Raw genomic sequence first — 21,811 nt, forward strand, 5'->3', positions numbered from 1 at the left:
AATTGCTTAATTTTGTTTACTTTTCCGAGTCTAATTTTTTTGTGTCATGACCTTCATATTCTTAAAGATATACAAGTTATAACTCATTACAATTTAAGAGAAAATGATACAAATGGAACAAATAAAGTCTTCAAATCTTCTCTTAGTTATTCAACTCTAATGACTTGAACTTTTGTTAAAAAGAACAAGTTAAACATAAAGTCATTAGTACAAAATAATTTGTTATCATTAAAACCAAGTTAATGAAGCATTGGGGCTAACAAGTTAAAATCCACCAACTACACATTTATGGTATCTTTTGGAAAATTCCTCCTTTTTCTTATAATTCATTGAAGGACCGAGGGAAATCTTGAGATCTACAAGGCAAAAAATTACCAAATATTATAATAAAATTATATATGGATAAAACTAATTCTCTTGGGGTTTCGCAAAAAGTCATGGACCTCCTTTGAAATTAAAAAAAAAAATTCAGACCCAAAAATAAAATGTCAAAAAAGATCTGTGAATTAAATTTTATGAGACATTCATTTCTTTTTTATCAAATCTTGGGAGACATTCATAGAATTTTTTATTAATCAGAGCAAGTATATATTTTTGCCAAAACTCATTAAAGTTCACCATTTTTTGTCCTCTAAATTGTTATATATAATAGGATTTATTTTGGAGCAGATGAAATATGTTTTGAATTACTTTTAATATATTTTTGGGTTATATTATTATATTTTAAATTTCATATATTTATTTTAATTTCAATTAAAATGCATTAAAACAATTTAATTCAAAAAAATAAATTCTACATATTATATTATTATGAACACAGGCCCTCATACAATTTTAATTTTAATTTTCAACACAACAACTGAAATTTAATAATAATAATAATAATAAAAAGTCATAATGTAACAAATACATTCATATCAGCCAGTCATTAAAAAAAAAAAAAAAAGACAGAAATAAAAATGGATAGCGCAAATATTCAAGTTGAAAATGATTAAGGGGATATAAGTGTAATTTTGAAATAATTTTCCTCTCTACGAACGCACTTTCGGCAGAACCTTGGGGGCCAAGCACCGCACCTATTCCCTGCGATCGTATGCAATCAAATGGCCCGCTTACCACACCAAATTTACTTGCGAAGGAAGCTTCGAATCATCAACAACGCCCAACTATAATAAGTACAGACACAGCTTAATTCAGGAAATATAATAGAGACTATCGATCGAGAGCGACCATGCTTTCCCTGCCAGAACTGCAGTCGACGGCGACGTCGCTCTTCTCAGCGTACGCGTCCCTCGCCGCGTCGTCCATGCTGGTCCGGTCCATGGCCGCCGATCTCATCCCCTACCCACTCCGGTCCTACCTTTTGTCCGCCTTCGACAAACTCTTCACGCCTCTGTCCCAGGACATCACCGTTGTCGTCGACGAGTTCTCCGGCATGACCCGCAACCAGATCTTCGACGCAGCCGACGTCTATCTCCGCACCAAGATTACCCCCTCCGCCAGCCGGTTCAAGGTCTCCAAAATCCCGAGACAGAACAAACCCACCATTGCGATCGATAAAGGCGAGGAAACCCTCGACGAGTTCGAGAACGTCCGGCTCATCTGGATGCTCGTGTGCACGAAATCGGAAAAGCCGCATTCCGACGAGAAGCGGTTCTTCGAGCTCCGGTTCAACAAGAAATTTAGGAACATGGTGATGGACTCGTACTTGCCATTCGTTCTGCTCCAATCGAAGGCCATTTCGGACGGGGATAGGGCGCTGAAGCTGTACACTCGGGACTGCGCCGTGTACGACGAAGACAGCGGCGGCGGGGTTTGGGGATCGGTAAATCTGGAGCATCCGGCGACTTTTGACACGGTGGCGATGGATTCGGAGTTGAAGAAGATGATAATGGAGGATTTGCAGAGGTTTTTGGAAAGAAAGGAGTTTTATAAAAGGGTAGGAAAGGCATGGAAAAGGGGGTACCTGCTGTTCGGTCCTCCGGGCACAGGCAAATCGAGCTTGATCGCAGCCATGGCCAATTACTTGAAGTTCGATATTTACGATTTGGAGCTCACAAGCGTTTACTGCGATTCAGAACTGAGGAGGATACTAACTTCCACCACGAATCGATCCATTCTCGTGATCGAGGACATCGATTGCAGCTTGGAGATGCAGGATCGAGGCTCCGAGGATGATTCCAAACCTTCCATCACCAAGGTCAGTACTGTTGTTTAATTTACTTGTCTCCGCCTTCTCTGGGAGCAGTGATTAATTGATTAATTACTTAAAAAATACATGAACTTCTAATTAAACATGAATTCATAATCCTAAATTTAAAGTTATATATAATTTTTCAATAAAATTTGTGAATCTGTTCAAATTTGTAATTGGATTCTTCACATGAATGGCGCAGTTGACGCTATCGGGCATACTGAACTTCATTGATGGGCTATGGTCAAGCTGCGGAGAGGAGCGAATCATTATATTCACGACCAATCACAAGGAGCGGCTGGACCCTGCCCTGCTGCGCCCGGGTCGCATGGACGTCCACATTCACATGTCCTACTGCACGCCTCCTGCGTTCAAGGTCTTGGCTTCCAATTACCTGGGCACCCATGGCCACCCCCTCTTCCCAGAGATCGAAAGCCTTCTGGACACGGCGGAGGCCACTCCCGCGGAGGTGGCCGAGGAGCTCATGAAGAGCGAGGACGCCGACACCGCTCTCGGAGGGATCGTTGAACTCCTCAAGCGTAAAATCGTGGTGGGGAACCAAGTTGAGGTTGAGGAGGAGGATGATGATGGGACTAAAGAGGAGGAAGTTGAAGTGGAACCTCCGAGACCGAAGAGGCTGAAAACCAATGAATTTGTAAGAAGTGTTAGAAACTACAGGGGAAGGGGAAGGGGAAGGGGAAGGGGAAGGGGAAGAGTCCTTCGACGGAGCCGTAGGACGCGTCGTTGAAAACGAACTGACTTTGATAACTGTAAAATTAGGAATACTTTTTTCACAAAAAGAAAAATTATAAATTATCACTGCGGCGGAAGAGTTTTTGGCGGAGCAATTTGATGCCTGCTTCTGCTTGGTGTAACTGATTTGAAGTACGTACAAAAAATGCTTCACTTGTACAGTTGCCATTTGGTGCTAAGCTTGCTTCTTCTTTATACTAAAAAATAAACAACCAACTTACAGTTTTGGGAACAGTCAAACAGTCGCCCCAATCAAAATATGTTTGTGGAAATGGCTGAAATTTTTGCCAACAGTAGAGACAAATCAAATAAACAGTAGTATGAATTTTGGGATTTCAAATTTTGTTTCTGCTGATGAAATTTAAGAGTTATAAATTTAAAATTTTTAAATGTTAAAAGTTAAATTTTTCTCTAATAAATTGTTCAATTACGTTGTGTTCTTAATTTTTTTCAAATATTATAAAACATTAATTATATTTTTAAAAAAATACATATCCATTTTAATTATTTTAAATACTTTTAGACATCTCACAATTTTTTTATCAAACAATTAAAGCTAATTTTTCCCTTTACACCAGACTTCTTTTTGAATTAAAGCTAATCTTTCCCTTTACACCGGACTTCTTTTTCTATGATGGGATTAGATCTTTAGAAGATTGGAGATGAAAATTAAAGTTGTGTAGTATTGGTGCTAAACTAAGATGTATTATAACAGAATATATAATCCATTAATTTATATTAGTTACCAATTTTAATAGAATTATTTAAAAGATTAACTCAAAACTTGTTAAATTAACGAAGAATTTTACTTGGAGTTGTATTTAATAAATTTTGAAAATGAAATTTTTATAAGAAATGGAGAATGTAATGCCCCAAAAATAATTATTATATGAGGATGTAGTGATTAAAAAAAATCAAAATAAAAAATTAATTAAAAGAATTAAAAAATTTATCAACTAATTAAATTAAAAATAATAAATTAAATTAAATTAATTATTTAATTAAAGTATTTAAAAATTTTAGATTAAGTGATATATACCCACACCAAATCTTCCTGAGGAAGAAATCTTTTTCAGGAAATAAGCAGAGAACGTCTCTCTCTCTCTCTCTCTCTCTCTCCTCTTCCACTCTCTTATTTTTTCAGCCAATATTTGGCCGATCGAAAAAGCAAAGATATCGTTGGGTTCCTATCTCCATCACTGACATTTCTATCAGAGTGAATTTGTCATAGAAGCGACATAGGCATCACTCCTGGGAAAAGGTATTCCCTCTCTTTTCTTAATTTCTTCTTAGATTTTCAACTAAATCGACGATCGAGCACCATCACGAGGTTCTAGTCTCGATCGTAATTGTTTTGGTCGAAGTAAAATTTCAATTTTGACATCTTAGGCACCACTTCAAAGCGAAAGTGAGATTTGAAAAATTAAGTAAATTGGTTATATTTGAAAGTTTAAATGTTTATTAGGAATTTATGAGCTTAAAAAATGTTAAAATAGTATTTTATTTAAAATTGATTTTATAAAATTAGGGTTATTGAATTTAGAGTTTGGGTGAGCGCTGCAAATATAATTTTGGGATCCCTGCAAGCTAAACACTTTTTAAAGAATATAAAAAGAAACTCCCTTGATGAGTTCCTTTTTAAAATATCTTTTTAAAAAGTGGGTCAAGTCTCTAATGAGTGACCCATTTATATATATGTAATATGATTCATGATCTTACATATTTATATGTGAGTCAGCCCCTTTATCCATTTTACTTTAAAAAATAAAGATAATATTTTTTTGGATAGCTCCTAAATTTTTTGAAAATGGCACTTCAACCGTTAAGTATATGTGGAAAAATAAACGAAATGATAATTTTGTCATATTATTTTATTTATGATTAGATAGCTTAAGAATGACATTAATTTAATAAATAAAATCAAAATAATTATTCAGTTAAGTACAATATGATTTGGAACTTGAACTCATAAATAAGTTGGACACCTAGTTCTTGAGTGAACCACTCAATTGGTTCAGGTCAACAAGTTGACATAAGTATGAAAATATAATTAAATTAATTTTTTTAAAAAAATTAAAATATATGCAAAGTAAATAATTTAATAATTTCAAAAAATAATCAAATAAATTTATTGTTCCGAAAATTGTTATATACAATTTACATGCAAATTAAATGACGAAATATATTTTTAAAATTAAAATATACTTTAAAAATCGACTTGTATCAACCGGTTGGTCGAATTGTCACTCATTTTCTGAGTTTAATTGAATTCATATTTAATAAAATAGCAACTTGGTCAAAATTTAAATATATTGGTGAATTGGTTAGATCAAAGGTTAACCAATAAATATAAATTTATGTATTCTTTATCTATTTAACACTCATATTTTACACGAAGAGTGTGAGGAATAGTGTATTCCTAAGAGGGAGGGTGAATTGAAAATTTAAAAAACTTTTCCTAGGTTATATTCAAATCACAAACAGTATTGCACAACCTAAGGTTTTTCTAAGCAGTTACCAATTCACTCAAATAAACGAGTATGCAAATACTTATACCATATATACCATTCAGAAAAAAATAAATATAAACATACAAATGCCAAAAGTAAAAATCGTAGGGAGGAGAGTGACACAGTTATTGTTATCGAGGTTCGACCAACACTACCTACATCCCCGCCTCAAGCTCATAAGTAAGAAGATTCCACTATGTGTTCGCTTAATGGGTGAAGCGTCACTGATACAACACCATCTCCTTACTGGACAAGGGAGTACCCCAGATCACATTACAGGGCTGCCCCAACCTTTACAACCACACCTTAGAAAGGTGCTCCTAGTTCTCCTAACCGAGTATGAACCATCCAGTGCACGTTACAAGCCAGTGCAATCCTCTTCCGGGTACACATCAGGAATACAACAATAATCAAATATTTGTGTACAAATACAATGCTTCTACAACATGCAGATAATGTACAACAATAAGCACAAATGGACTCACATATGATATGAAGTAAGTTCAAGTGAGTATGTGAGGTTTTCACAAAAATAATTTTCTTAATTTTTGAGTGAGATGTATATGATAAATACCTCAAAGATTTAAACTCTAATAACTATTTCACCAAAAATATTTTTCAAAGAAAATGCAGGAGAACTTAGGGTTTATACTCAAAAGGATTTATGCAATAAAACACAATGAGCTTTTGGAATCTTGCAATGACTATGCTAAGATTCAAATTATTATCTCTATAAATTCAATTATATCCAATTAATTATCAAGTGCATGTAATATTAATTAACATACAAACATGCAAAAACTGATAATGAAATGCAAGTGAAAATTAAAAAGTTAAGGGAAGAGAGAAGGCAAACACGATTTTACGAGGTTCAGCCGACCCAACCTACATCCTCGCCTTGAGCAACCCACTCAAAGATTCCACTAAATCACTGCTAATTTAACCGGGATGGAACTTCCCTTATAATCCGCTACTTATAAGAGACACAATTTCCTCCTACTCCGCTGCTTACAAGAGATACAGTTTTCTCCTCAAACCCGGTTCACAACCCGAACGGTGATTACAATATAGAAATACAATTTCTACAAAAGCTCATATGCTTCTACACAAAACTAATGAGTACAATTGAAATTCCTAACACATATCCATATGATAAAACTTGAAACTCAGTATGTATGTAGCGATGTAATCGTTATATGAATGATATGCTTCACAAATCTACCCTTTAAATTAATGTCTCTCAAAAATGATTTTATAAATAAATGCTTTGGAGAAACATATGGTTCGATTTCAGAATACTTTCTGCAAGATTAGAAAATAAGATCCTTTAAAAAATAATCTTGAATAATGCGCATATCTATATTCTTGCTATCAATAATTTGTAAAGTTGAATCTTTGAATAAATATACAACTTTGAATATTGCGAAAATTTAAACACTATGTTTCAAAAATAATATTCCTCAAGAATATGTATTTAGAAGCTCTTAGTATTTGCAATCAAATAATTCTGACACTAATCAAATAATCTTTGAATGAAGATATATTTAAAACTTTCTTCAAGTTTTTAGTCTTAAACAAAAACTTTTCTCAAGTAGTAATCTTTCACAAAATGTATATATAATTAATAACTCAAGATCAATCTCTCAAAATGAATATTCAATAATAAGTTTGTGAGATGAAAAAGTCTTTGAGAATAAGCAAATAATTAGCTTGATCGCCAAACCTCAATACCCAAGTTGTTTGCACAATATTCGCTGGAACACCTTTTGAAAATCAACGTAGCCCATGCGTAGATATGATGTAAATGCTTTGAAATCGCTGGCAAGAGTTTAACAATGTGTTTAATGCTTTCCAGAGTTGTGTATACATTCAAGGCTTCTAATCATATGTCAAAAGTGAGGCACTAGGGTTTAAAGGTTGTTTTTATAAGAAATCTCGGGCTTAGGTTAAATCTTGACCATTGGATAAATTTGATTAAGTGAATAACTCGCCTGTTTTCTCACTAAAGTTCAAATTTTTAAAGTTTTTGTAGGTTTAGATGATTGAGCGTTCGGGTTCAGACGTCTGATGTTCCTTAAAGCACTAAAATTTATAGTTTAGATACAGGGTCAGATGACTAAATTGTAGGTTCAATCTTCTGAAGTCCTAGCTCAAATGACTAAATTGAGGGTTCAAACGTCTGAAGGTGTTTTGCCTATTCTGTGTTTCAATAAATAAATCTTTAAATAACTGAACTAATTCTTTAGTCTTTTGAGGAAATTTTTCAGGCGTCTAAAGTAAAACTTCAGTCGTCTGAGGTTACATCTTCAAACTTCTGAGGGTACACCTCAGTCGTCTAGGTAGACCAACTTCAGAATTTTTATTTTCAATTTCAAAATTAATTAATTTTGCTTTCTTGCTTTGATCCCTTATAAAACATTTTCCGGGGTTCAAAATAAGGTCTCTAAGTCCATGTTTAACCCTAGAAGATTTTCATGAGATACATGTGTAAGGCATATTTTAAGCTTCTAACTATATCATATAAAATATGCAAAAACAATCAATTCTAAATACTCATTCTCATGACGATCTTGAACTTGACGCTTGCATTTTCACTCTTTTACTCTTTTAATTTCATGGATTGTGTCAGGTTGTATATTCTTTAATTCTCATGACTTCCAGACTTCCTAACCTTTCGTGCATGCTAAATATTGTTTCTGTTCACAATCTCAATGCACAGATCAAATACCAAGTGATTTGTCATTATCAAAATAAGATTGGACTCACAGAATCAACACTTGGTTTACTCTTTATATATATATATATATAAGTTTCCACTACTCCCCTTACTTTAATAGTGGCGAAGTCACGAATTATACCCCTTGTGTTGTACCAAATCAAGGCAATCAATTACAACAATTACTTAAGAAAGAAATTATCCTCACAAGGATTGATTTATAATTTGAAGTTCAATTAATACAACTCTCAAAGAATATACAAATGATGGCAAGGCAGCTTAAAACAATAGCTTAATTTTGTTTACTTTTCCAAGTAATTTTTTTTTTTCTTTTTTGTGTCATGACCTTCATATTCTTAAAGATATACAAGTTATAACTCAATACAATTCAAGAGAAAATGATACAAATGGAACAAATAAAGTCTTCAAATCTTTTCTTAGTTATTCAACTCTAATGACTTGAACTTTTGTTAAAAAGAACAAGTTAAACATAAAGTCATTAGTACAAAATAGTTTGTTATCATTAAAATCAAGTTAATGAAACATTGGAGTTAACAAGTTAAAATCCACCAACTACACCTGTAACACCCCGATCCCGAGGGGTCTGAGATATTAACTTTTTACTACTCATTTACAGCGGAAGCAAAATAAACTCAATTTTTATTAAACCAGAGTACTAATATTCCATATTACAATCATTTATTTCAAAAGAAGAAAAATTACACAAACATAAATATCTGAAACCATACTAATATTTCTAATCAATCTTTATTTTTCTAATCCCCACCTGCATGCTTGCTAAGCCTGATTTCTGACATGTCCTTCAGAGTTATCTGAAATAAAATATGATTGGGATGAGACGACGCTCAGTAAGTAAATAAGATTATTATTAGTGTGTGGTTAAAATGAGCTTTTAAAGAATTTCGTAAAACAATATTTAATACTATAACTTCAAGACTGCTTTTAGAATAAATATAAATTTAAAAATTTCTGCATAAAACTTTTGTCATCAATTTCAACAGTAAATTTTTATAATCATATTTTATAACTGCTAAATTAAACTTTTAACTTTAAAACTGTAAAAATATTTAATGATGAACATACATATACTTTTCCTTATACGTTTTCCTTAGATCGTCATTTAAGCACCAGAATGATCCTTTTCACGTAAACTTATACTTTTCCTTCAAATCATCAGTAACTTGTACACGTAATTAAATATGTATAAACATATATTATAAAAACCACCCTTAGACCTGTTTGCCGTAAGTCATGTTTACCCCCATGACTGGGTTGTGCGGTCCGAAGACTGGACTTAGCTGGATGGCCGACCAAACTAAATCAACGTACGTAAACTTTAAGTGAGATTTTCCTTATTAAGTCCTGGTCCGGAACCAGGTGTGCACTCAGGAGAAATCCACTAACATAAATAACCACTCTGTAAACAGCGTGGGTGCACTCTGATCCGTATAAACTTTAAGCTGTGGTACCGAGCATCTGTAACTTTGAACTTTCGTTGCCATAAGGGGTTTTAAAATCATCTTATTATAATTTATACAATTTAAAATAATATCGTGAAAATTTCATCTTTACTCATATTTTCATAAAGAAAATGAAACATAAAAATAAACTCATGCTACACAATTTTTGTGTTAAAAATATATAATTTTATTTTTGAATAGAAATAAATGCTGAAAATTTACCCGAGGGGATTAGAACATTTCTTAACCTAAAATAGATGCAAGTATATTAAAGATAGAACTGGTATAATTAAATACGCGTAAAAATAAACTCATGGAAATTTTGTGGAACTAATTAACATAATTGAAATTTACTCATAAAATAAACTCGGGTATGAATTTTAAATTAAAAAAAAACTAACATAATCAAAATTTACTTACCTTTTTCTTTTACAGTGTGCTACGAACACAATAACTATCTTTAAGAAATGATATCGGAAAGAGTGGGTGATTGAGAACTTATTTAAAAATTCTCTCTCCACCACAATTTCTTTCACTCACTAATCCTTCTCTTCCTTGGAAAATTATTGTGAAAAATGAAGGTTGAGAGCTCCCTATTTATAGGAAAATTTTGGGGAAGAAATGAAATTTATAAAAGTGTGGGGAGATGGGTGAAATTATAATTTTTAAAAATTAAAGAATGGGCAAGGTATGGGTTGAGTATGTGATAGGGATGGAGGCCATGTGGGAGTGCTTGCCACCATTCCCACTAAATAATTGTTTAATTAATTACTTACATAATTAATTAATCAATTACTTAATTAATTATTTTATTATTTTATTATTTTTTTCTAATCATTATTATCATTATTATTATCATTGTTATTAATTTTAAACTACTTTTAGTATTTATTTATTTTATTATTTATTTTTGAACAAGAATTAAATTTAAATTTTGAAAACTCATGTGGACCCCACATGATCTTGTGGGCCTCACACAACTTCGAGACTCGAATGGATCCTACGTAACTCGAATAACTCTTATACGATTTTATGCATCCTACATAGCTTTGAGACTTGTGTAAACCTCCATACGGCTTCGGGACTCATGTGGGCCCCACACAGTCTTGTGGGCCCCGCATAAGATACTTATATTATTATTATTTTATTATATATTTCTTCAAATTATATCAGTTAAAACATTATTTTATGTACTTATTTACGTATATAAACAGTGTCTTGTGGCTCCGAGACTCATGTGGACCCCACATAGTCTTGTGGGCCCCACATATGATACCTATATTATTATCATCTTATTATGTATTTCTACAAATTATGTCTGTCAAACACTATTTTATATATATATATACTTATTTACGTGTATAAACAGTGTCTATCATGTTTATCTTATGAAATTCCATTTTGACCAGACCGACCTACAGGGAGCGACTGAACCGCAATGGTCTCTGAGCACTCGCTAAGACAAGGTCTTTCTTAGGCATCAAACATGGAATCAAGGATCCTACAGAAAAACACTTCTGTATTGATATTAACTTAATGACTATTTTTATTATTTTATTATTATTGTACTTTAATCATATATATATATATATATATATATATATATTTTTTTTGGGTCATCACAATCACCCCTCCTTATAAAAATTTCGTCCTCGAAATTTGCTAATTTAAAATGAGTACTGTATAATTGGTTTGCGCTATTAGAAAGAGTAAATTGATTAATGATTTAATTAAGTCTTAGAATAGATTGAGGGTCAATTTGACGAAGTATTTTATTTTGGGAATTGAAGTGTGAATCGTCGGTCTAATAGTGGTTGAAATGGAAAAGAAATTCAGAAGATGTGGAAAAGGATAATTATATATATGTATATATATTATACATGTCCTATAAATAAATAAAAAATATACGAGATCTGGCCTTTAGAGCCTTAGATCAACGTCAACATCTATCGCAGTACTAGCGGTGTCACTGCTAATCGCTTGGGTTCTTTCTTGGCAGAATTGACCTCTTATAATGTCGCCGGCTAGGGTCGGAAAAAGGGAGAGGACGCCCATTTGTTCAGCGAAGGAGGAAGAGCTGCTCTCTTCCCGAGTTATTGGTGGCCCATATATGAGTCTCATTGCGAATCGGGTTTCCTTGAAATGGTGAAGTAGGCCAGCATTATTCGAAACCCTTAGTGTGGTGACTGCGATATTGCCATTGTAAGGGATATGGCTCATTGGTGAGATATTAGTTGTAAGTTTCACAGTCGGAATATTCTCGATAGGGAAGAGGGTTGGAAGAATGGCAGGGGCACTGCTCGGATCGGTAGTGGCGGAGGAGGTAATATGGAGAATTGTTGGGGCAATAGTTGAGATAGTGGCTTCTCTAACTGATCCCCGCCTACGCCTACGGTTCTCAAACCAAAAGCGTATATTTTTCGGCTTTATTGGATCATACCGTCGGAGTTGTGCTACAAGCAAGATAGTCTGCTCCACTGAAGGGAGTTCCCCTTGACTGTTGTGGAAGGCCTCCTCTAAAATCTCCAGCTGTGCCTTACTGGGTTTCTATCTTTGAATCGACGATCTAGTGCTGCTCTCAGCAACTTGGGGAGTTGGGTGATTTGACAACATTTTCGAGTAATGAGACAACTAAAAGACAATTTGGGAAGACCTAATCACTACAAACCGAAATGTGATTATTCAAGATGATAGAAAACTGTGATGCTTAGAGTTCGAGGAGGGCGTACCCTTTTTATAAGGGAATGGCCGCGTGTTGTGGAAATCGAGAGAGAGCGACGTGTGTCAAGGATATCGAGCAACGCGTTTTGCACAAATCGAGAGAGAATGATATGTGTCACGAGAATCAAGAGAGGGCGACGCGTGTCATGGATATTAATCAACGCATTTTGCACAAATCAAGGGATAACGATGTGTGTCGTGAGAACCGAGAGGGGGTGACGCGTGTCACAGATATCGATTAACGCGTTTTGCACAAATCGAGGGAGAACAATGTGTGTCACGAGAATCGAGAGAGAGCGACGCGTGTCACAGATATTGAGCAACGCGTTTTGCACAAATCGAGGGATAGCGACATGTGTCGCGGAAATTGAGCTAGTAACACGTATTGTAAAATTTGCAAACTCTAGGTTCTTTTTATGTTTTTACATCTTTATTAATGCTTTAACTATAATTAATTTCATCCTTAGATCACCACTTGGGTGGGTGGCCTAGTGGTAAGGAACCGGCCATGCATCCATGTGATCGCGAGTTCGAGTCCCCACTATGCCCAAGTGGTCTCATGCCCTGACCTTGCTTCGGGGGTAAGTGAGCTATAGCCGATGATTTCCACCCATGAGGCCCCCCCTTTTTTCTTTTTTTTTTATAACTACAAGAGTACCCCTTTTATATATATATATATATATATTCCATTAACATTAGTATTATTATTATTATTATTATTATTAGATCAAATATATGTTGGGCATGCTTAGCCAATTAATGATTTGACATTGGTTAGTTATTTGAAAGAAATTAGTAAATTTTTATATTGCTTTCATTAAAATATATATATATATTTTTTTTTTATTTAGAAAATTTTAAGTTGTATTAACTTTTATAAATTTATACAAAATTAAAGGTTTCATCAAAATTTGTACTCCTAAATTAAACTTGGATACCTGATGGAAATTGAATATGTAATGGAAAAAAAAAATAGATATATTTAACTTGCACATGTTAAGGGATTATATATATATTGAATTTAAATATATATAATATTTAAATTATATTTAATTCCTTATAAATTTATACAAAATTAAAATTAAAGATCTTGCTAAAATATATTTTCCTAAATTAAACTTGAATGTTCTGTTGATAACTGAATATGTGATGTAAAAAAAAAAAATACATATTCATATCCAACTTATACATGCAAAGAAATTTTGGGTAAATTCAGATTTCATAATAGACCGTTTGTTCATATCTATTTGTATGTGTAGCACTTCTAAATTCAGTATGGTCTAATGGGTTATTTCTTATATATTTAGTGAAAATAACAACAGTGAAAATAATTAAATCTCAGATATTATTATTATATTTATATAAAAAAAAATTTAAAATTATTAATGCATTTGACAATTAATTATAAATCATTAATATGGGTACGTGTTTCTACAAACATAAATAACATATTTAAATTAATTAACGTGTCTTCAATAATACTACTATTTTTCTTAGAGAATTTATAATTATTACCTGTCCTTGGGAGCCTTCACGTAAATCTCATTTCCTCCAATGCTACTATCTTGAGCATCCATTCTTAAATAATGATCAAATGTTATTTTAAAATCATAAATCTATTATTAACGTATAATAATATAACAAACTAAAATAAATATTCTAAACTACCTAATCCTACCAAAATCATATTTTATACATATGCTCTTATAAAATTTATATATTAGATTATACAGAACCTATATCCTATGCTCTGATAAAATTATTTCTTTAAAGTCTACAGAACCTATAACTTATATCTCTAATACCAAATGTAACACCCCGACCCCGAGGGGTCTGAGATATTAACTTTTTACTACTCATTTACAGCGGAAGCAAAATAAACTCAATTTTTATTAAACCAGAGCACTAATATTCCATATTACAATCATTTATTTCAAAAGAAGAAAAATTACACAAACATAAATATCTGAAACCATACTAATATTTCTAATCAATCTTTATTTTTCTAATCCCCACCCGCATGCTTGCTAAGCCTGATTTCTGACATGTCCTTCAGAGTTATCTGAAATAAAATATGATTGGGGTGAGACGACGCTCAGTAAGTAAATAAGATTATTATTAGTGTGTGGCTAAAATGAGTTTTTAAAGAATTTCGTAAAACAATATTTAATACTATAACTTCAAGACTGCTTTTAGAATAAATATAAATTTAAAAATTTCTGCTTAAAACTTTTGTCATCAATTTCAACAGTAAATTTTAATAATCATATTTTATAACTGTTAAATTAAACTTTTAACTTTAAAACTGTAAAAATATTTAATGATGAACATACATATACTTTTCCTTATACGTTTTCCTTATATCGTTATTTAAGCACCAGAATGATCCTTTTCACGTAAACTTATACTTTTCCTTCAAATCATCAGTAACTTGTACATGTAATTAAATATGTATAAATATATATTATAAAAACCACCCTTAGGCTTGTTTGCCGTAAGTCATGTTTACCCCCATGACTGAGTTGTGCAGTCCGAAGACTGGACTTAGCTGGCTGGCCGACCAAACTAAATCAACGTACGTAAACTTTAAGTGAGATTTTCCTTATTAAGTCCTGGTCCGGAACCAGGTGTGCACTTAGGAGAAATCCACTAACATAAATAACCACTCTGTAAACAGCGTGGGTGCACTCTGATCCGTATAAACTTTAAGCTGCGGTACCGAGCATCTGTAACTTTGAACTTTCGTTGCCATAAGGGGTTTTAAAATCATCTTATTATAATTTATACAATTTAAAATAATATCGTGAAAATTTCATCTTTACTCATATTTTCATAAAGAAAATGTAACATAAAAATAAACTCATGCTACACAATTTTTGTGTTAAAAATATATAATTTTATTTTTGAATAGAAATAAATGCTGAAAATTTACCCGAGGGGATTAGAACATTTCTTAACCTAAAATAGATGCAAGTATATTAAAGATAGAACTGGTATAATTAAATACGCGTAAAAATAAACTTATGAAAATTTTGTGGAACTAATTAACATAATTGAAATTTACTCATAAAATAAACTCGGGTATGAATTTTAAATAAAAAAAAAAACTAACATAATCAAAATTTACTTACCTTTTTCTTTTACCGTGTGCTACGAACACAATAACTATCTTTAAGAAATGATATCGGAAAGAGTGCGTGATTGAGAACTTATTTAAAAATTCTCTCTCCACCACAATTTCTTTCACTCACTAATCATTCTCTTCCTTGAAAAAGTATTGTGAAAAATGAAGGTTGAGAGCTCCCTATTTATAGGAAAATTTTGGGAAAGAAATGAAATTTATAAAAGTGTGGGGAGATGGGTGAAATTATAATTTTTAAAAATTAAAGAATGGGCAAGGTATGGGTTGAGTATGTGATAGGGATGGAGGCCATGTGGGAGTGCTTGCCACCATTCCCACTAAATAATTGTTTAATTAATTACTTACATAATTAATTAATCAATTACTTAATTAATTATTTTATTATTTTATTATTTTTTTCTAATCATTATTATCATTATTATTATCATTGTTATTAATTTTAAACTACTTTTAGTATTTATTTATTTTATTATTTATTTTTGAACAAGAATTAAATTTAAATTTTGAAAACTCATGTGGACCCCACATGATCTTGTGGGCCCCACACAACTTCGAGACTCGAATGGATCCTACGTAACTCGAATAACTCTTATACGATTTTATGCATCCTACATAGCTTTGAGACTTGTGTAAACCTCCATACGGCTTCGGGACTCATGTGGGCCCCACACAGTCTTGTGGGCCCCGCATAAGATACTTATATTATTATTATTTTATTATATATTTATTCAAATTATATCAGTTAAAACATTATTTTATGTACTTATTTACGTATATAAACAGTGTCTTGTGGCTCCGAGACTCATGTGGACCCCACATAGTCTTGTGGGCCCCACATATGATACCTATATTATTATCATCTTATTATGTATTTCTACAAATTATGTCTGTCAAACACTATTTTATATATATATATACTTATTTACGTGTATAAACAGTGTCTATCATGTTTATCTTATGAAATTCCATTTTGACCAGACCGACCTCCAGGGAGCGACTGAACCGCAATGGTCTCTGAACACTCGCTAAGACAAGGTCTTTCTTAGGCATCAAACATGGAATCAAGGATCCTACAGAAAAACACTTCTGTATTGATATTAACTTAATGACTATTTTTATTATTTTATTATTATTGTACTTTAATCATATATATATATATATATATATATATATATATATATATTTTTGGGTCATCACAACACCTCCTCCATTTTCTAATTCATTGAAGATCGAAAGGAAATCCTGAGAACTAGGAGGCAAAAAAATTACAAAATATTATAATAAAATTATATATGGGTAAAACTAATTCTCTTGGGGTTTCGCGAAAAGTCATGGACCTCCTTTGAAATTAAAAAAATATAATCTCAAAGACCTTCCATGAGGTTTGAAATTTAAATTCTTTGGGTGTAATATGTAGGTTCTAAAAAATTTTCACAATTCCTCTACCCCTTCCTCCAAGGTTTGTCAAAAAGATAATATCTGAATATATATTTGTTGAAAAGACAGGTTAGATAGTTTAGACCCAAAAATAAAATGTTAAAAAAAATCCGTGAATTGAAATTTTTTGTCCTCTAAATTGTTATATATAATAGGATTTATTTTAGAGCTCTAAAGAGAGATGAAATATGTTTTGAATTACTTTTAATATATTTTTGGGTTATATTATTATATTTTAAATTTCATATATATTTTAATTTCTATTAAAATGCATTAAAACAATTTAATTCACAAAAATAAATTCTACATATTATATTATTATGAACACATGCTCTCATAGAATTTGATTTTTAATTTTCAGTCAATTTTCAACACAACAACTGAAAATTAATAATAAAAAAAAAAAATTCATAATGTAACAAATACATTCATATCAGCCAGCCATAAAAAAAAAAAGAAAAAAAAGACAGAAATAAAAATGGATAGCGCAAATTCTCAAGTTGAAAATGATTAAGGGGATATAAGTATAATTTTAAAATAATTTTCCTTACTGCAAACGCACTTTCGGCAGAACCGTGGCGGCCAAGCACCTCACCAATTCCCTGCGATCGTATGCAGTCAAATCGCCCGTTTACCGCACCAAACTTGCTTGCGAAGGAAGCTTCGAATCTTCACTATAAGTACACACAGAGCTTAATTCAGGAAATGTAATAGAGACTATCGATCGAGAGCGACCATGTTTTCCCTGCCAGAAATGCAGTCGACGGCGACGTCGCTCTTCTCAGCGTACGCGTCCCTCACCGCGTCGTCCATGCTGATCCGGTCCATGGCCGCCGATCTCGTCCCCAGCCCCCTCCGGTCCTACCTTTCGTCCGCCTTCCACAAACTCTTCACGCCTCTGTCCCAGGACATCACCGTTGTCGTCGACGAGTTCTCCGGCATGACCCGCAACCAGATCTTTGACGCAGCGGACGTCTATCTCCGCACCAAGATTACCCCCTCCACCAGCCGGTTCAAGGTCTCCAAAATCCCGAGACAGAACAAACCCACCATTGCGGTCGATAAAGGCGAGGAAATCCTCGACGAGTTCGAGAACGCCCGGCTCATCTGGAAGCTCGTGTGCCCGGAATCGGAAAAGTCGCATTCCGACGAGAAGCGGTTCTTCGAGCTCCGGTTCGACAAGAAATTTAGGAACAAGGTGATGGACTCGTACTTGCCATTCGTTCTGCTCCAATCGAAGGCCATTTTGGCCGGGGATAGGGCGGTGAAGCTGTACACTCGGGATTGCCCCGTGTACGACGAAGACAGCGGCGGCGGGGTTTGGGGGTCGGTAAATCTGGAGCATCCGGCGACTTTTGACACGGTGGCGATGGATCCGGAGTTGAAGAAGATGATAATGGAGGACTTGCAGAGGTTTTTGGAAAGAAAGGAGTTTTATAAAAGGGTAGGAAAGGCATGGAAAAGGGGGTACCTGCTGTTCGGTCCTCCGGGCACAGGCAAATCGAGCTTGATCGCAGCCATGGCCAATTACTTGAAGTTCGATATTTACGATTTGGAGCTCACAAGCGTTTACTGCGATTCAGAACTGAGGAGGATACTAATTTCCACCACGAATCGATCCATTCTCGTGATCGAGGACATCGATTGCAGCGTGGAGATGCAGGATCGAGGCTCCGAGGATGATTCCAAACCTTCCACCAAGGTCAGTACTGTTGTTTAATGTACTTGTCTCCGCCTTCTCTGGGAGCAGTGATTAATTGATTAATTATTAATTACTTAAAAAATACATAAACTTCTCATTAAACAAAAATGAATTCATAATCGTAAATTTAAAGTTATATGTAATTTTTCAATAAAATTTGTAAATCTGTTCAAATTTGTGAATGGCGCAGTTGACGCTATCGGGCATACTGAACTTCATTGATGGGCTATGGTCAAGCTGCGGAGAGGAGCGAATCATTATATTCACGACCAATCACAAGGAGCGGCTGGACCCTGCCCTGCTGCGCCCGGGTCGCATGGACGTCCACATTCACATGTCCTACTGCACGCCTCCTGCGTTCAAGGTCTTGGCTTCCAATTACCTGGGCACCCATGGCCACCCCCTCTTCCCAGAGATCGAAAGCCTTCTGGACACGGCGGAGGCCACTCCCGCGGAGGTGGCCGAGGAGCTCATGAAGAGCGAGGACGCCGACACCGCTCTCGGAGGGGTCGTTGAACTCCTCAAGCGTAAAATCGTGGTGGGGAACCAAGTTGAGGTTGAGGAGGAGGATGATGATGGGACTAAAGAGGAGGAAGTTGAAGTGGAACCTCCGAGACCGAAGAGGCTGAAAGGCAATGAATTTGTGGGAAGTGTTAGAAACTACAGGGGAAGGGGAAGAGTCCTTCGACGGAGCGGTAGGAAGCGTCGTTGAAAACCAACCGATTTTGATTACTGTAAAATTAGGAATACTTTTTTCACGAAAAAAAATTTATAAATTATCACTGCGGCGGAAGAGTTCTTAGGAAGGCCGAGCTTAATGATCATTTGATGCTTAGTTTTGTTTTATTTTTGGCGAAGCAATTTGATGCTTGCCTCTGCTTGGTGTAACTAAGACACGAAGTTTAGGTCTTAGATACAGTCAACACAATTGAAAATTTTGATAGGCAGCTTTCTATTTTCAAAATTTTACATTTGACCTTTTATGGGGAGGTTAAAGAGTTTGGGGTATTTGTTATTTGCGTTTTGGGCCAGCTGTGGGTTGAACTTGTGCTCAACTCGTATCAACAACGTGAGCAAACGGTTTATTAATTTTTTCTCTAATAAATTATTTTATTCAATTATGTTGTGCTCTTAATTTTTTTCAAATATTATAAAACTATCAGTTTATTAATTATATATATATATATATATATATTTAAAATACATATCTATTTTCCAAAATCCATAAGTTGTTTCATATAAAAAGTTTGATCACAACAACTTTCTGCCGTAATATATTCTACTTCAGTTGTAGATAAGGCAATTGAGTTCTGTTTCTTTGAAAACTAAGAAACATGAGATTGTCTTAAGTAGTAACAAGTGCTATTGGTACTTTTTCTATCAACCTTACTACCGGTAAAGTCAGCATCAGTATAACTCAAAATCTCAAAAGTAGCATGCTGAGGGTACCATAAATCTAACTCTACAGTTCCGACTAGATATCTAAGGATTCTTTTAATTGCTTTTAGATGGGGTTCCTTAGGAGCAGTTTGAAACCTAGCACACATACACACACTAAACATAATATCAAGCCTACTAGCAGTGAGGTATGGGAGACTCTCAATCATGCCACGATACAATTTCACGTCAACAGGGATTCCTTGTTCATCTTTATCAAGCTTAATGGAAGAATTCATAGGTGTACCAAGAATTTTACAATCTTCCATATTAAATTTCTTTAACAAGTCCCTGATATATGTAGATTGACATATGAAAGTTCCATATTTAGTTTGCTTAATTTGTAGCCCTAAGAAGAAACTAAGTTCACCCATCATGCTCATTTCAAATTCACTTTGCATGCACTTAGCAAACTCATTACACAACTCATCATTAGTTGCTCCAAAAATGATATCGTCCACATAAATTGGATTTGATGAAAAGTGTAGTGTCAATTTTGCCACGGATAAACCTATTTTCTAATAGAAAACCACTAAGCCTCTCAAACTAAACTCTAGAAGCTTGTTTCAATCAATACAAGGCCTTAGATAACCGGTAAACATGATCTGAATATTTATGATTTTCAAAATCGGGCAGTTGTTCTACATATACTTCTTCATTAATATAGCCATTTAGAAAAACGCTTTTAACATCCATTTGAAACAATTTAAAATTTTTAAAAGCGATATAAGCAAGTAGCATACGAATGACTTCTAACCTAGCAATAAGAGCATATGTTTCATTAAAGTCAATCCCCTCCTGTTGATTATAACCTTGAGCCACTAGTCTAAATTTATTCTTGGTTACTACCCCGTTCTCATCTTTCTTGTTTCTATATACCCATTTAGTTCCAATAATGGTATGATCACTAGGCCTAGGAATTAGGGTCCACACTTTTCTTTTTTCAAATTGATTAAGTTCTTCTTGCATGGATATCACCCAAGACTCATTTTCTATGACATCTTTAATATTTTTTAGGTTCTTCTTGGGATAAGAAAGCAGAATGACTCACTAGGTTTCTCAAGGAGGATCTTGTGGCTACACCCGGGATGGTTCACCTATAATTTGATTTATAGGATGGTTTCTAATAAATTTCTGATCTCTAGGCAACTCCTGATTTTCATTTTCATTATCTTCAGATGATTTATCATTTACTTCTGAATTTTCACTTGCATTATTTTCAATAGATAATTTATCTAAGCATTTTTTAATATTAATATCATCTTCATCATCTTTCTTAGAAAATGGATTAGATTCATCAAACACAACATGAATAGATTCAATGACAGTTAGTGTTCTTTTATTGAAAACTCTATATGCTTTACTATTAAGTGCATAACCTAGGAAAATACCTTCATCAGATTTAGAGTCAAATTTCTCTAGGTGTTCATTATTTCTAAACACAAAACATTTACAAACAAACATATGAAAATAGGAAATATTAGGCTTATGGTTATTCCACAATTCATAAGGAGTTTTATTTATTAACGATCTAATCAACACCCTATTCATGACATAACAAACAGTATTTATGGCCTCAACCCATAAATATTTAGGTAAGTTATGTTCATTCAGTATAGTTTTACCCATTTCTTGTAGTGACATATTCTTTCTTTTTACCACACCGTTTTGTTGAGGTGTCCTAGGTGCAGAGAAGTTATGTGATATACCCTCTAAGT

The 21,811-nt window shown here is 33.7% G+C and overlaps 1 pseudogene; it reads left to right on the forward strand.

The window, feature by feature from the left end:
* The first annotated feature begins 804 nt into the window (after positions 1 to 804).
* Positions 805 to 19,777, forward strand: LOC131156981 (uncharacterized; annotated as a pseudogene).
* The last annotated feature ends 2,034 nt before the right edge of the window (positions 19,778 to 21,811 follow it).

This window comes from Malania oleifera, chromosome 1 (assembly GCF_029873635.1).
Source record: "Malania oleifera isolate guangnan ecotype guangnan chromosome 1, ASM2987363v1, whole genome shotgun sequence".
Lineage (NCBI taxonomy): Eukaryota > Viridiplantae > Streptophyta > Magnoliopsida > Santalales > Ximeniaceae > Malania > Malania oleifera.